Source organism: Cherax quadricarinatus, chromosome 79, assembly GCF_038502225.1.
Source record: "Cherax quadricarinatus isolate ZL_2023a chromosome 79, ASM3850222v1, whole genome shotgun sequence".
NCBI classification, from domain to species: domain Eukaryota; kingdom Metazoa; phylum Arthropoda; class Malacostraca; order Decapoda; family Parastacidae; genus Cherax; species Cherax quadricarinatus.
The window spans coordinates 20,102,515-20,118,286 of NC_091370.1; the positions used below are offsets into that span (position 1 = coordinate 20,102,515).

General features: G+C 49.6%; 1 protein-coding gene across 2 annotated transcripts in view; it reads left to right on the forward strand.

Annotated features, from left to right (window-relative positions):
- The first annotated feature begins 309 nt into the window (after window positions 1-309).
- The window catches only part of LOC138855066 (glucose dehydrogenase [FAD, quinone]-like), a 510,380-nt gene continuing 494,917 nt past the window's right edge, over window positions 310-15,772 (forward strand). The window contains exon 1 of one of the 2 annotated variants that reach the window (XM_070102042.1): window positions 310-393. The gene's annotated coding sequence lies outside the window, so the exon portion shown is untranslated. Of the gene's footprint in view, window positions 440-15,772 lie in introns of both variants that reach the window. The other variant, XM_070102044.1, reaches the window with a different exon arrangement.

Sequence of the window (15,772 nt, forward strand, 5' to 3'; positions counted from 1 at the left end):
ATCTCTCCCAATTATGACTTAATTAACAAAGGTCAACGATAAACCAAAACTTCATCATTAAGTTCCTCTTTAAACGCAGAAATCGTGGTGAATACTTTACAAAATATTTAAACATCTTAAAAAGCTCTAACGATAACTGGGCAAAGCGGTTTTTTACCCGAGACTCCTGACCTGGTGATCACTCAACCACTGAAATTACACAGAAAGCACCAGATTCTGGTGCAAATGAATAGGTCAGAGGAGCCAGTTAGTGAAAGTAGTGGTGGTGATATAGTGTGGATAGTGTGACCGGAGAGTACGAGGTTATTTAAACGACTTGAAGCTTAGTGAAGCAGATTAATGGTAGTCGTCAGTAGCTTGACAGTGTCGGAGTGGATCTTCGAGCGAGACGTTGTAAGAATACCAGTGTTACCACACTTCGGCTCCTCACAGTGAATATGTATACTAGAGCATTCTTGGTTTAGCTATAAACAATTTTTAAAGAGGTGGAATGATAAGCCAGAGGAAGGCCTCGGTCAGATGACCAATAGCTCTAGCTGCGGGTTATATGACTAAGACTCGCTTCAGGAAACACTTGTCCTGTTTCCTGAAGATCATGACAGTGTAGATCCGTGATGGTCGATGTTACATATTCTAGTTCACAATGTTTCGGGGAAATTCTAAGAATTACATCTATAACGAAGGTTAAATTAGTTTTGTGAAATATTTCATAAAGCATTGTGTGGCACAGTAGTGTGCCAACCACACAGTAGTGTGCCAACCACACAGCAGTGTGCCAACCACACAGTAGTGTGCCAACCACACAGTAGTGTGCCAACCACACAGTAGTGTGCCAACCACACAGCAGTGTGCCAACCACACAGTAGTGTGCCAACCACACAGCAGTGCGCCAACCACACAGGATTACCTCAACCACACAGCAGTGCCCCAAAAGCAGAAATGCTCCATCCACACAGCAGAACCCCAGCCACACAGTAGTTCCCCAACAACACAGATGTGCCCCAACCACAGCAATGTCCCAACCATACAGAGGAACCCCAACCACACAGCAGTGCCCAACCACGCAGCAGTGCCCCAACCACAGCAGTGCCCAACCACACAACAGTTACTCAACCACAGCAGTGCCCAACCACACAATAGTACCCCAACCACAGAGCAGTGCCCCTACTACAGCAGAGCCTTACCACAACAGTGCCCCAACCAAACAGTAGTGCCTCAACCACACTGCAGTGCCCCTAGCAAAGCAGTGCCCAACCACAGCAGTGCCAAACCACAGAGTAGTTCACCAAGCAAACAACAGTGTTTCAACCACACAGCAGTGCCAAAAAAACAGTCTCAACCACACAGCAGTGACCCAATCACAACAGTGCCCCAACCTCCCCAGTGCACCAATCACACAGTAGTTCCCCAACCACCCAGCAGTGCCCCAACTAAAGCAGAGCCCAATCCACATAGTAGTACCCTAACAACATAGCAGTGCCTCAGCTACATCAGTGCCCCAACCACAGCAGTGTCCGGAACACACAGTAGTACCCCAACCACAGAGCAGTGCCCTTATCACATCAGTGCCCAACCACAGCAGTGCCAAACAACACAGTAGTACCATAACCACACTGCAGTGCTCCAACCACAGCAGTGCATCAACTACGCAGTAATGCCCCAACCACACAACAGTGCTTCTACTGCACAGCAGTGCCCAAACCACACAGTAGTGATTCAACCACATAGCTGTAACCCAACCACCCAGTAGTGCCCCAACCACATAGCAGTGCCCAACTACACAGGAGTACACAAACCACACAGCAGTGCCGCAATTACACAGCAGTGTCCCGACCACATAGCAGTGACCCAGTCACACAGCATTGTCCAACCACACAGCAGTGCCCCAACCACACAGGAGTATACCAACCACACAGCAGTGCCCAACTACAGCCGTGCCCCAACCACATAGTAGTACCCTAACTGCAAAGAAGTGCCCAATCAAAACATTAACCCAACCATACAGTAGTACCCCAACCACACAGTGGTGCTCCCACCACAGCAGTGCCCAACCAGAACAGTGCCAAAACCGCACAGTAGTGCACAAAGCAAACAAGAGTGTCTCAACCACACAGCAGTGACCCAATCACAGCAGTGCCCCAACCACCCCAGTGCCCCAATCACACAGTAGTTCCCCAACCACCCAGCAGTGCCCCAACTAAAGCACTGCCCAATCCACATAGTAGTACCCTAACCACAAAGCAGTGCCTCAGCTATATCAGTGCCCTAACCACAGCAGTGTCCGAAACACACAGTAGTGCCCCAACCACAGAGCAGTGCCTTTACCACATCAGTGCCCAACCACAGCAGTGCCAAACCACACAGTAATACTCCAGCCACACTGTAGTGCCCCAACCACAACAGTGCCCAATCACAGCATTGCCCCAATCACACAGTAGTGCCATAACCACACAGCAGTGCCCCAACCACAGCAGTGCCCCAACAACGCAGTAATGTCCCAGCCACATAACAGTGCTTCTACTGCACAACAGTGCCCCAACCGCACAGTAGTGTTTCAACCACACAGCTGTAACCCAACCACACAGTAGTATCCCAACCACACAGCAGTGCCCCAACCACACAGGAGTGTTCCAACCACACAGCAGTGCCGCAACTACACAGCAGTGTCCCAAGCACATAGCAGTGACCTAACCACACAGTACTGCCTCAATCACACAGCAGTGCCCCAACCACACAGCAGTGCCCAATCACAACAGTGACCCAACCACACAGTAGTACCCCAACCGCAGAGCAGTGCTTCTGCCACAGTAGTGCCCAACCACAGCAGTGTCCCAACCACACAGTATTGCTCCAACCACACAAACGTGCTCCTACCACTGCGGTGCCCAACCTCAGCAGTGCCCCAACCACAGCAGTGCCTCAATCACACAGTAATACTCCAATCACACTGCAGTGCTCCTACAACAGCTGTTCCCAACCACAGCAGTGCCCAAACCACACATCAGTGTTTCAACCACACAGGAGTGACCCAACCACATAGCTGTGAGCGAACTACACAGTAGTACACCAACCTCACAGCTGTGTCCCAACGACACAGCACTGCCCCAACCACACAGCACTGCCCCAACCACACAGCACTGCCCCAACCACACATCACTGCCCTAACTACACAGCACTGCCCCAACCTCACAGCACTGCCCCAACCTCACAGCACTGCCCCAACCACACAGCACTGCCCCAACCACACAGCACTGCCCCAACCCCCCAGCAGTGCCCCAACCTCACAGCAGTGCCCCAACCACACAGCAGTGCCCCAACCACACAGCACTGCCCCAACCACACAGCACTGCCCCAACCTCACAGCACTGCCCCAACCTCACAGCACTGCCCCAACCACACAGCACTGCCCCAACCACACAGCACTGCCCCAACCACACAGCACTGCCCCAACCACACAGCACTGCCCCAACGACACAGCACTGCCCCAACCACACAGCACTGCCCCAACCACACAGCACTGCCCCAATCACACATCACTGCCCTAACTACACAGCAGTGTCTCAACCCCACAGCAGTAACCCAACCACACAATAGTGCCTCAGCTACACAGCAGTGGCCAAACCACACAGCAGTGACCCAACCACACAGCAATACCTCAACCACAGAGGAGTGCCCCAACTGCACAGTAGTGACCCAACCACACAGCAGTGCCCCAGTCACACAGCATTGCCCAATCACACAGCAGTGACCCATTCACACAGTAGTACCCCAACTACACAGCAGTGCCCCAGCAACACAGCAGTGCCCCAACCCCACAGTAGTGCCCCAACCACACAGTGGTGCCCGACCACACAGCAGTGCCCCGACCACACAGTGGTGCCCCAACCACCCAGCAGTGCCAAACCATACAGCAGTGCTCCAACCACACTGCAGATTCCTATATATACTGTAGTGCCCCACCCACACACACTGCCTCATCAAAGTGCCCCCCACACATACACACACTGCCTCACAGTAGTGCCCCACCCACCCATACCTGACGACACTGGAAGACAGGAGAGATAGGGGGGATTATGATAACATGATACGAAATATTGAGAGGAATCGACAAAGTGGACTGAGACAGGATGTTCCAGAGATGGAACACAGAAACAAAGGGTCACAATTGGAAGTTGAAGACTCCTATGAGTCAAAGGGATGTTAGGAAGTATTTCTTAAGTCATAGAGTTGTTATGAAGTGAAATAGCCTAGAAAGTGACGTAGTGGGAGCAGGAACCATGCACAGTTTTAAGACGAGGTTTGATAAAGCTAATGGAGCAGGGAGAGAAAGGACCTAGTAGCAAACAGTAAAGAGGAGGGGCCAGGAGCTATGAATCGACCCCTGCAACCACTAAAAGGTGATTACACACACACACACACACAGCCTCACAATAGCGTCCCACACACCCGCACACACACACACTGCCTCACTACAGTGCTCCACCCACACCCTATCCGCACCAGAATGCTTCGCCCATACACTCCCACACAGTTGTTCCTCACCACACACCACATCCTGTCTTACTTTGAAAGGTTTAACCCACACTTTACCTTGAACTGCAAGGTTTCACCCACCCCTCTCTTACACTGCAAGACTTCACCCACACCCGCTCATACACTACAAAGCTTCACCCACACCCTCTATTAAACTGCAGTGCCTCACCCACACCGTATCTTACACTGTAAAGCCTCACCCACACAGTATCTTACACTGCAAGGCCTCACCCACACCGTATCTTACGCTGCAAGGCCTCACCCACACCGTATCTTACACTGCAAGGCCTCACCCACACCGTATCTTACACTGCAAGGCCTCACCCACACCGTATCTTACACTGCAAGGCCTCACCCACACCGTGTCTTCCACTGCAAGGCCTCACCCACACCGTATCTTACGCTGCAAGGCCTCACCCACACCGTATCTTACACTGCAAGGCCTCACCCACACCGTGTCTTCCACTGCAAGGCCTCACCCACACCGTATCTTACGCTGCAAGGCCTCACCCACACCGTATCTTACACTGCAAGGCCTCACCCACACCGTATCTTACACTGCAAGGCCTCACCCACACCGTATCTTACACTGCAAGGCCTCACCCACGTTTCTCACACTGCAGGGCTTCGCCCGCACCCCTTTTCTACAATGCCAGGCCTCACCCATACAGTGACACACACTCTTACATCGCAGTGTCCCACACACACACAATTCCGCGTCTCAGTGTTCTACTAACACCCCCAACACTGCAGTGCCTCCCTCCACACCCCCAACACTGCAGTGCCTCCCTCCACACCCCCAACACTGCAGTGCCTCCCTCCACACCCCCAACACTGCAGTGCCTCCCTCCACACCCCTCAACACTGCAGTGCCTCCCTCCACACCCACCAACACTGCAGTGCCTCCCTCCACACCCCTCAACACTGCAGTGCCTCCCTCCACACCCACCAACACTGCAGTGCCTCCCTCCACACCCCCTAACACTGCAGTGCCTCCCTCCACACCCCCAACACTGCAGTGCCTCCCTCCACACCCCCAACACTGCAGTGCCTCCCTCCACACCCACCAACACTGCAGTGCCTCCCTCCACACCCACCAACACTGCAGTGCCTCCCGCCACACCCCCCAACACTGCAGTGCCGCCCACCCCCCCCCCCAACACTGCAGTGCCTCCCTCCACACCCACCAACACTGCAGTGCCTCCCTCCACACCCCCCAACCCTGCAGCGCCTCCCTCCCCACCCCGCAACACTGCACTGCCTCCCTCCACACCCCCCAACACTGCAATGCCACCATCACACTCCCCAACACTGCAGTGCCTCCCTCCACACCCCTCAACACTGCAGTGCCTCCCTCCACACCCCCCAACACTGCAGTGCCTCCCTCCACACCCCTCAACACTGCACTGCCTCCCTCCACACCCCCCAACACTGCAATGCCACCATCACACTCCCCAACACTGCAGTGCCCCCTCCACACTCTTCAACACTGCAGTGCCTCCCTCAACACTCTCCAACACAGCAATGCCCCCACCACACTCCCCAACACTGCAGTGCCCCATTAACACTCTTCTACACTGCAGTGCCTCCCTCCACACTCCCCAGCACTGCACTGCCCCCCTCCACTCTCAGTAACATTGCAGTGACTTCCTCCACAGTCCTTAACACTGCAGTGTCTTCTTCCACACTCCCCAACACTGCAATGCCTCCCTCCACACTCCCCAACACTGCAGTGCCTCCCTTTATACTCCCCAATACTGTAGTGCAGTGCACCCCTCCACACTCCCCAACACTGCAGTGCCTCCCTTCACACTCCCAACACTGCAGTGCCTCCCTTTACACTCCTCAATACTGTAGTGCAGTGCCTCCCTCCGCACTCCCCAACACTGCAGTGCCTCCCTCCACACTCCCCAACACTGCAGTGCCTCCCTCCACACTCTCCAACACTGCAGTGCCTCCCTCCACACTCCCCAACACTGCAGTGCCTCCCTCCACACTCCCCAACACTGCAGTGCCTCCCTCCACACTCCCCAACACTGCAGTGCCTCCCTCAACACTCCCCAACACTGCAGTGCCTCCCTCCACACTCCCCAACACTGCAGTGCCTCCCTCCACACTCCCCAACACTGCAGTGCCTCTCTCCACACTCCCCAACACTGCAGTGCCTCCCTCCACACTCCCCAACACTGCAGCGCCTCCCTCCACACTCCCCAACACTGCAGTGCCTCCCTCCACACTCCCCAACACTGCAGTGCCTCCCTCCACACCCCCCAACACTGCAGTGCCTCCCTCCACACTCCCCAACACTGCAGTGCCTCCCTCCACACTCCCAAACACTGCAGTGCCTCCCTTTACACTCCCCAATACTGCAGTGCACTCCTGCACACTCCTCAACATTGCAGTGCAGTGTCCCCCTCCTCACTTCCCAACAATGCAGTGCCTCCCTCCACACTCCCCAACACTGCAGTGCCTCCCTCTACATTCCCCAATATTGCAGTGCCTCCCTCTACACTCCCTACCGTTGCAGTGCCACCCTCCACATTCCCCAACATTACAGAGCCTCCCTCCACACTCCCTAACACTGCAGTCCCTTCCTCCTCACTTCCTAACACTCCAGTGCCTCCCTCCACACTCCTCAACACTGCAGTGCCTCCCTCCACACTCCTCAACACTGCAGTGCCTCCCTCCACACTCCCTAACACTGGAGTCCCTTCCTCCACACTCCCCAATATTGCAGTGCCTCCCTCCACACTCCCAAACGTTGCAGTGTTACCTTCCACATTCCCCAACATTGCAGTGCTTCCCTCCACACTCCCTAACGTTGCAGTGCTACACCTCCATATTCCCCAACATTGCAGTGCCACCCTCCACATTCCCCAACATTGCAGTGCCTCCCTCCACACTCCCCAACAATGCAGTCCCTTCCTCCTCACTCCCTAACACTCCAGTGCCTCCCTCCACACTCCCCAACATTGCAGTGCCTCCCTCCACACTCCCCAACGTTGCAGTGCTACCCTCCATATTCCCCAGCATTGCAGTGCCACCCTCCACATTCCCCAACATTGCAGTGCCTCCCTCCACACTCCCCAACAATGCAGTCCCTTCCTCCTCACTCCCTAACACTCCAGTGCTTCCCTTCACACTCCTCAACACTGCAGTGCCTCCCTCCACACTCCTCAACACTGCAGTGCCTCCCTCCACACTCCCTAACACTGGAGTCCCTTCCTCCACACTCCCCAATATTGCAGTGCCTCCCTCCACACTCCCAAACGTTGCAGTGTTACCCTCCACATTCCCCAACATTGCAGTGCCTCCCTCCACACTCCCTAACGTTGCAGTGCTACCCTCCATATTCCCCAACATTGCAGTGCCACCCTCCACATTCCCCAACATTGCAGTGCCTCCCTCCACACTCCCCAACAATGCAGTCCCTTCCTCCTCACTCCCTAACACTCCAGTGCCTCCCTCCACATTCTCCAACATTGCAGTGCCTCCCTCCACACTCCCCAACACTGCAGTCCCTTCCTCCTCACTCCCTAACACTCCAGTGCCTCCCTCCACACTCCCCAACATTGCAGTGCCTCCCTCCACACTCCCTAGCGTTGCAGTGCCACCCTCCACATTCCCCAACATTGCAGTGCCTCCCTCCACACTACCAACATTGCAGTGCCTCCCTCCACACTCCCTAACGTTGCAGTGCTACCCTCAACATTCCCAACACTGCAGTGCCTCCCTCCATACTCCCTAACACTGCAGTCCCTTCCTCCTCACTCCCTAACACTCCAGTGTCTCCCTCCACGCTCCCCAACATTGCAGTGCCTCCCGCCACACTCCCTAACGTTGCAGTGTCACCCTCCACATTACCCAACATTGCAGTGCCTCCCTCCGCACTCCCTAACGTTGCAGTGCTACCCTCCACATTCCCCAACATTGCAGTGCCTCCCTCCACACTCCCTAACGTTGCAGTGTCACCCTCCACATTCCCCAACATTGCTGTGCCTCTCTCCACACTCCATAACGTTGCAGTGCTACCCTCCACACTCCCCAACACTGCAGTCCCTTCCTCCTCACTCCCTAACACTCCAGTGCCTCCCTCCACACTCCCTAGCGTTACAGTGCCACCCTCCACACTCCCTAACGTTGCAGTGCCTCCCTCCACACTCCCCAACATTGCAGTGCCTCCCTCCACACTCCCTAACGTTGCAGTGCTACCCTCCACATTCCCAACACTGCAGTGCCTCCCTCCATACTCCCTAACACTGCAGTCCCTTCCTCCTCACTCCCTAACACTCCAGTGCCTCCCTCCACGCTCCCCAACATTGCAGTGCCTCCCTCCACACTCCCTAACGTTACAGTGTCACCCTCCACATTACCCAACATTGCAGTGTCTCCTTCCGCACTCCCTAACGTTGCAGTGCTACCCTCCACACTCCCCAACACTGCAGTCCCTTCCTCCTCACTCCCTAACACTCCAGTGCCTCCCTCCACACTCCCTAGCGTTACAGTGCCACCCCACACATTCCCCAACATTGCAGTGCCTCCCTCCACACTCCCCAACATTGCAGTGCCTCCCTCCACACTCCCTAACGTTGCAGTGCTACCCTCCACATTCCCAATATTGCAGTGCCTCACTCCACACTCCCTAGCGTTACAGTGCCACCCTCCACATTCCCCAAGATTGCAGTGCCTCCCTCCACACTCCCCAACATTGCAGTGCCTCCCTCCACACTCCCTAACGTTGCAGTGTCACCCTCCACATTCCCCAACATTGCAGTGCCTCCCTCCGCACTCCCTAACGTTGCAGTGCTACCCTCCACATTCCCCAACATTGCAGTGCCTCCCTCCACACTCCCTAACGTTGCAGTGTCACCCTCTACATTCCCCAACATTGCTGTGCCTCCCTCCACACTCCCTAACGTTGCAGTGCTACCCTCCACATTCCCCAACATTGCAGTGCCTCCCTCCACACTCCCTAACGTTGCAGTGTCACCCTCTACATTCCCCAACATTGCTGTGCCTCCCTCCACACTCCATAACGTTGCAGTGCTACCCTCCACACTCCCCAACATTGCAGTGCCTCCCTCCACACTACCTAACACTGCAGTCCCTCCCTCCACATTCCCCAACATTGCAGTGCCTCCCTCCACACTCCCTAACTTTGCAGTGCTACCCTCCACATTCTCCAACATTGCAGAGCCTCCCTCCACACTCCCTAACTTTGCAGTGCTACCCTCCACATTCTCCAACATTGCAGTGCCTCCCTCCATACTCCCTAACGTTGCAGTGCTACCCTCCACATTCTCCAACATTGCAGTGCTACCCTCCACACTCCCCAACATTGCAGTGCCTCCCTCCACACTCCCTAACACTGCAGTCCCTCCCTCCACATTCTCCAACATTGCAGTGCCTCCCTCCACACTCCCTAACTTTGCAGTGCTACCCTCCACACTCCCCAACATTGCAGTGCCTCGCTCCACACTCCCTAACACTGCAGTCCCTCCCTCCACATTCTCCAACATTGCAGTGCCTCCCTCCACACTCCCTAACTTTGCAGTGCTACCCTCCACATTCTCCAACATTGCAGTGCCTCCCTCCACACTCCCTAACTTTGCAGTGCTACCCTCCACACTCCCCAACATTGCAGTGCCTCGCTCCACACTCCCTAACACTGCAGTCCCTCCCTCCACATTCTCCTACATTGCAGTGCCTCCCTCCACACTCCCTAACTTTGCAGTGCTACCCTCCACATTCTCCTACATTGCAGTGCCTCCCTCCACACTCCCTAACTTTGCAGTGCTACCCTCCACATTCTCCAACATTGCAGTGCCTCCCTCCACACTCCCTAACTTTGCAGTGCTACCCTCCACACTCCCCAACATTGCAGTGCCTCGCTCCACACTCCCTAACACTGCAGTCCCTCCCTCCACATTCTCCAACATTGCAGTGCCTCCCTCCACACTCCCTAACTTTGCAGTGCTACCCTCCACATTCTCCAACATTGCAGTGCCTCCCTCTACACCCTAGTACGTCACCATCAACAATACTCTAAGATGCTGAGTTTTTTCCTCCTGTTCCTGATAGAATCCTCACAGGAGTAAGTAAAATATTTATCGCGGTTGCAGTTGTTACCATTATCGTCGTCTGGGAAAATCCCCCGACGCGTTATACTAGCTTAGAAAATATAATTAGGTTATTATATAATTCGACAATTGCAATGAATGAAATAGATTCAGAAACATTCGTGTGTGTGAGCGTGTGTGTGAGCGTGTGTGTGAGCGTGCGTGTGTGTATATATATGCAAGACAAGCCACGGTTGGTTAAACTTCTAACTCCCATTGTCGGTAAAATCTCAGGCGCACATATTAAAAATAATGTTGACCTCACTGAGAGGCTCCAGAAATTAAATACCCCTCATGACTTTACCCTAGCGAGCTACTGTGACGTCACAGGTCTCTTCGCCAAAGTCCTTGTCCCTGACTTACTGTCGTACCTCGAAGAGGAATTAGAAAACTTCGCCATGCCCTACTTCACGGAAACAATAGTTGAGTTGATAAAACTTTGTGTTGCTGATTGTATATTCGTGTTTGAAGGGAAATACAGTGGACCCCCGGTTAACGATATTTTTTCACTCCATAAGTATGTTCAGGTGCCAGTACTGACCGAATTTGTTCCCATAAGGAATATTGTGAAGTAGATTAGTCCATTTCAGACCCCCAAACATACACGTACAAACGCACTTACATAAATACACTTACATAATTGGTCGCATTCGGAGGTAATCGTTATGCGTGGGTCCACTGTATTATGCTCAAAAACAAGGCATGGCAATGGGAAATCCCCTTAGCCCCTTACTCAGCAACCTATATATGGAATTTTATGAGACTAGACTTCTTAAAGACATTCTCCCAGATAAAGCCAGTTGGTTCAGATACGTAGATGATGTTCTTTGCCTGTGGCCTAAATATCACAACATTGATGAGTTCCTACCCAGACTCAGTGGTCTAGTACCTTCCATTATGCTCACTTCAGAACATGAAATAAATAACACTGCCTTTCCTAAGTGTTTTAACACATCGCGTCGATATAAAATTCAATATCATAGTTTATAGGAAGTCCACCAATGTGTCGTCATACATTCACTAGTATTCCAACCACAAAACCAAGGTAACAAGGAATGTGTTCCTCACAATGTTCTTGAGAACATTGAGCATCTGCAGTTCAGAGTACCTAGAGGACGAAGTCAGCAAGATATTCAACATAGCCACAAAATTGAAATATTCCAGGGATTTTGTCGAGAAGACAGTAATGTCAGCAAGAAATAGACTTCCAGCAGGACTGAACCTAAAGAAGTGATGGCCAGGAAAAATGTACTAGTTTTACCATACAATGAGAATCTGGTTTGACTGCGTGAGTTCATTTAAAAAGATCAATATAAACCTTGCTTTCAAAAACACGGTGACAGTGAAACAAAGGTTGATTAAAAACATCCTCCAACAAAGTGCCCTCCTGGAAACCAGAAAAACCCAACAGGACAGGAGTCGAATGCTATCTTTAACCACGTTAATATATGTAATCAACCACCGGGGTGGGATGCTGCCCAGATTATATACCCAAGAGTTCTGTCATGGAAAGAAACATAATGGAATCTTCCCTCTTGAAACATGAAAGGAATACAGTATACAACTCAAATTATGGGTTATACAAGCTCGGTAACTATTTAACAGAGTCCATTGTACACAATCTTAAACAACAATACTATACAAAATCACAGGATTGTTCATTACGCCAAGTGGGCTGATGGAGTGGTGACGCCCGACTAGTGTCTATGCACCAAAACTTCACACCACTTCCACTGTGATGATTATATATGGCTTGTAGCTGTTAGTGTACCATACAGTGACAAGCACACAAGATTAAGAGATAACATAAGGAGAGGTTAAAGGGTACTAGTAGAAATTAGAAATTTAGATCATAGAAATGTTATCGAAAAAGCATAGAAGATTCCCAAGTAAAGCACATTAACCAACACTGAGAAAAATACGAGACAATGAAATTTAGGAAGAGATACTCCTGAGTGCCTCATAGAACATCGAGTTCCTCCGAGCAGGACATTTAAACAGACAAAGAGCACATTCTATTCCTTTCTTATTTTATTTAAAAAGATTACACAGAACAATAGGAATCCATATGTATAGTATCCAACGAGAAACGTATTTCCTCAAACCACTTGACCTGTTATAAAAGACTAGAAAAAGCTATGGGCTGGCTATTATATCTTATAATTTCATACTTGACATCTCAGAAACCCTCCTACCCCATATGGGGAGTAGAGGGATGGTGGGAAGGTGGGGTTGGCACCAACTACTAACCACAATCTAAGGGTAACCGTGGACGGTGACACATCCACACTACGTTACTCTGAGAACTCTCTCCCTGCTTTAGGCTAAAATAAATTGTGCTTGTTATAATAAGGTTAGGTAAGTTTTCTAAGTTCCTTTTGGTGCAAAATTATAAATTTTTACATCAACATTAATGAAAAAAATCTATCTTTAAACGTATAAGAGAAAATTTTAGAAAGGACTTAATTTTAAATGAGTTCTTGCTAATTGACCAGTTTTTACATATTCGGCACGACATATATATATATATATATATATATATATATATATATATATATATATATATATATATATATATATATATATATATATATATATATATATATATATATATATATTCTCTGTGTTCTGTTAGTGAGGAAATTATAGATCCATCGACCGACTTTTCCTGTTATTCCTTTAGCACGCATTTTGTGCGCTATTACGCCATGGTCACACTTGTCGAAGGCTTTTGCAAAGTCTGTATATATTACATCTGCATTCTTTTTGTCTTCTAGTGCATTTAGGACCTTGTCGTAGTGATCCAATAGTTGAGACAGACAGGAGCGACCTGTTCTAAACCCATGTTGCCCTGGGTTGTGTAACTGATGGGTTTCTAGATGGGTGGTGATCTTGCTTCTTAGGACCCTTTCAAAGATTTTTATGATATGGGATGTTAGTGCTATTGGTCTGTAGTTCTTTGCTGTTGCTTTACTGCCCCCTTTGTGGAGTGGGGCTATGTCTGTTGTTTTTAGTAACTGTGGGACGACCCACATGTCCATGCTCCCTCTCCATAGGATGGAAAAGGCTTGTGATAGGGGCTTCTTGCAGTTCTTGATGAACACAGAGTTCCATGAGTCTGGCCCAGGGGCAGAGTGCATGGGCATGTCATTTATCGCCTGTTCGAAGTCATTTGGCGTCAGGATAACATCGGATAGGCTTGTGTTAATCAAATTTTGTGGCTCTCTCATAAAAAATTCATTTTGGTCTTCGACTCTCAGTCTGGTTAGCGGCTTGCTAAAAACTGAGTCATATTGGGACTTGAGTAGCTCACTCATTTCCTTGCTGTCATCTGTGTAGGACCCATCTTGTTTAAGTAGGGGCCCAATACTGGACGTTGTTCTCGATTTTGATTTGGCATAGGAGAAGAAATACTTTGGGTTTCTTTCGATTTCATTTATGGCTTTTAGTTCTTCCCGCGATTCCTGACTCCTAAAGGATTCTTTTAGCTTAAGTTCGATGCTTGCTATTTCTCTGACCAGTGTCTCCCTACGCATTTCAGATATATTGACCTCTTTTAGCCGCTCTGTTATTCTTTTCCGTCGCCTGTAAAGGGAGCGCCTGTCTCTTTAGAATGATAAATTCTCACTACAGGCAACACTCTCCACCAATATTCAAAACACTCAACCTACCCACCATACAAAACATCCATACTTATTATTGCACCTATTACATACATAGAACACTTATCTCTGATATTAACCCTCCCCTCAAACATCTCCTTGCCAACCTCAACAGAACACATGACCATAACACAAGGCACAGATCACTCTTTGATGTTCCTCGTGTCCATCTCACACTATGCAAAAACTCAATGCACATAAAAGGCCCTAAAATCTGGAATTCATTACCTGTAAATATAAAAGAAACACTACCTGTTTATAAATTCAAGTCTCTTCTCAAAGATCACTTACTCACTCAAAACCAAATAAATACTGAATAACTGAACCTTATAAATTGTATATCCTATATGTTACTCACAATTATATCACACAATTGTTAAACCTAGGACCCAATCTAACTTTATTATTTTTTTAAATACACTACCTAACAGAATACTCCATTCTACTGAATGTACAACAATGCATGCAACCATATGACCTGTCTTTGTAATACTCATTTGTGCTTTATAGTTATCTGTTTACAATAATGTTTTATCACTGATTTCATCATTGCTTAGTTAATCTTAAGTTAATTTTAAGCCAGCCCGTAATGCTATGCATATAAGTGGCTTTGGCATGCTGCTCTTACCTGTATTTTTTGTACCTCTGTTTGTATGCTTAAATTACTAAATAAATAAATAAATACATCTACTTCTCCTTTTTCTTAGAGGAATAAGTCTTGTGCATACATCGAGTGCCACCGAGTTAATCTGTTCTAGGCATAGGTTGGGGTCTGTGTTGCTTAGTATATCTTCCCAGCTTATATCGGTTAGGACTTGGTTTACTTGGTCCCACTTTATGTTTTTGTTATTGAAGTTGAATTTGGTGAATGCTCCCTCGTGACTAGTCTCATTATGTCGGTCTGGGGCTCCACGCATACATGTCTGAACCTCAATTATGTTGTGATCTGAGTATATTGTTTTTGATATGATGACATTTCTTATCAGATCATCATTGTTAGTGAAGATGAGGTTTAGTGTATTCTCCAGTCTAGTAGGCTCTATTATTTGCTGGTTAAATTGAATTTTGTGCAGAGATTTAAAAGCTCGCGTGAGTGTGAGTTTTCATCAGAGCTGCCTCCTGGTGTTATTACTGCAACAATATTATTTGCTATATTCCTCCATTTTAGGTGCCTTAAGTTGAAATCCCCCAGGAGCAAGATGTTGGGTGCAGAAGCTGGAAGATTTTCCAGACAGTGGTCAATTTTTAACAGTTGTTTCTGGAATTGCTGGGATGTTGCATCCGGAGGCTTGTAGACTACAACAATGACTAGGTTTTGGTTCTCGACCTTTACTGCTAAAACTTCCACTACATCATTTGACGCATTAAGCAGTTCTGTGCAAACAAGTAACTCTGCAATGTACATGCCAACCCCCCCCCCCCCCTTGTGCCTGTTCACTCTGTCACATCTATATAGGT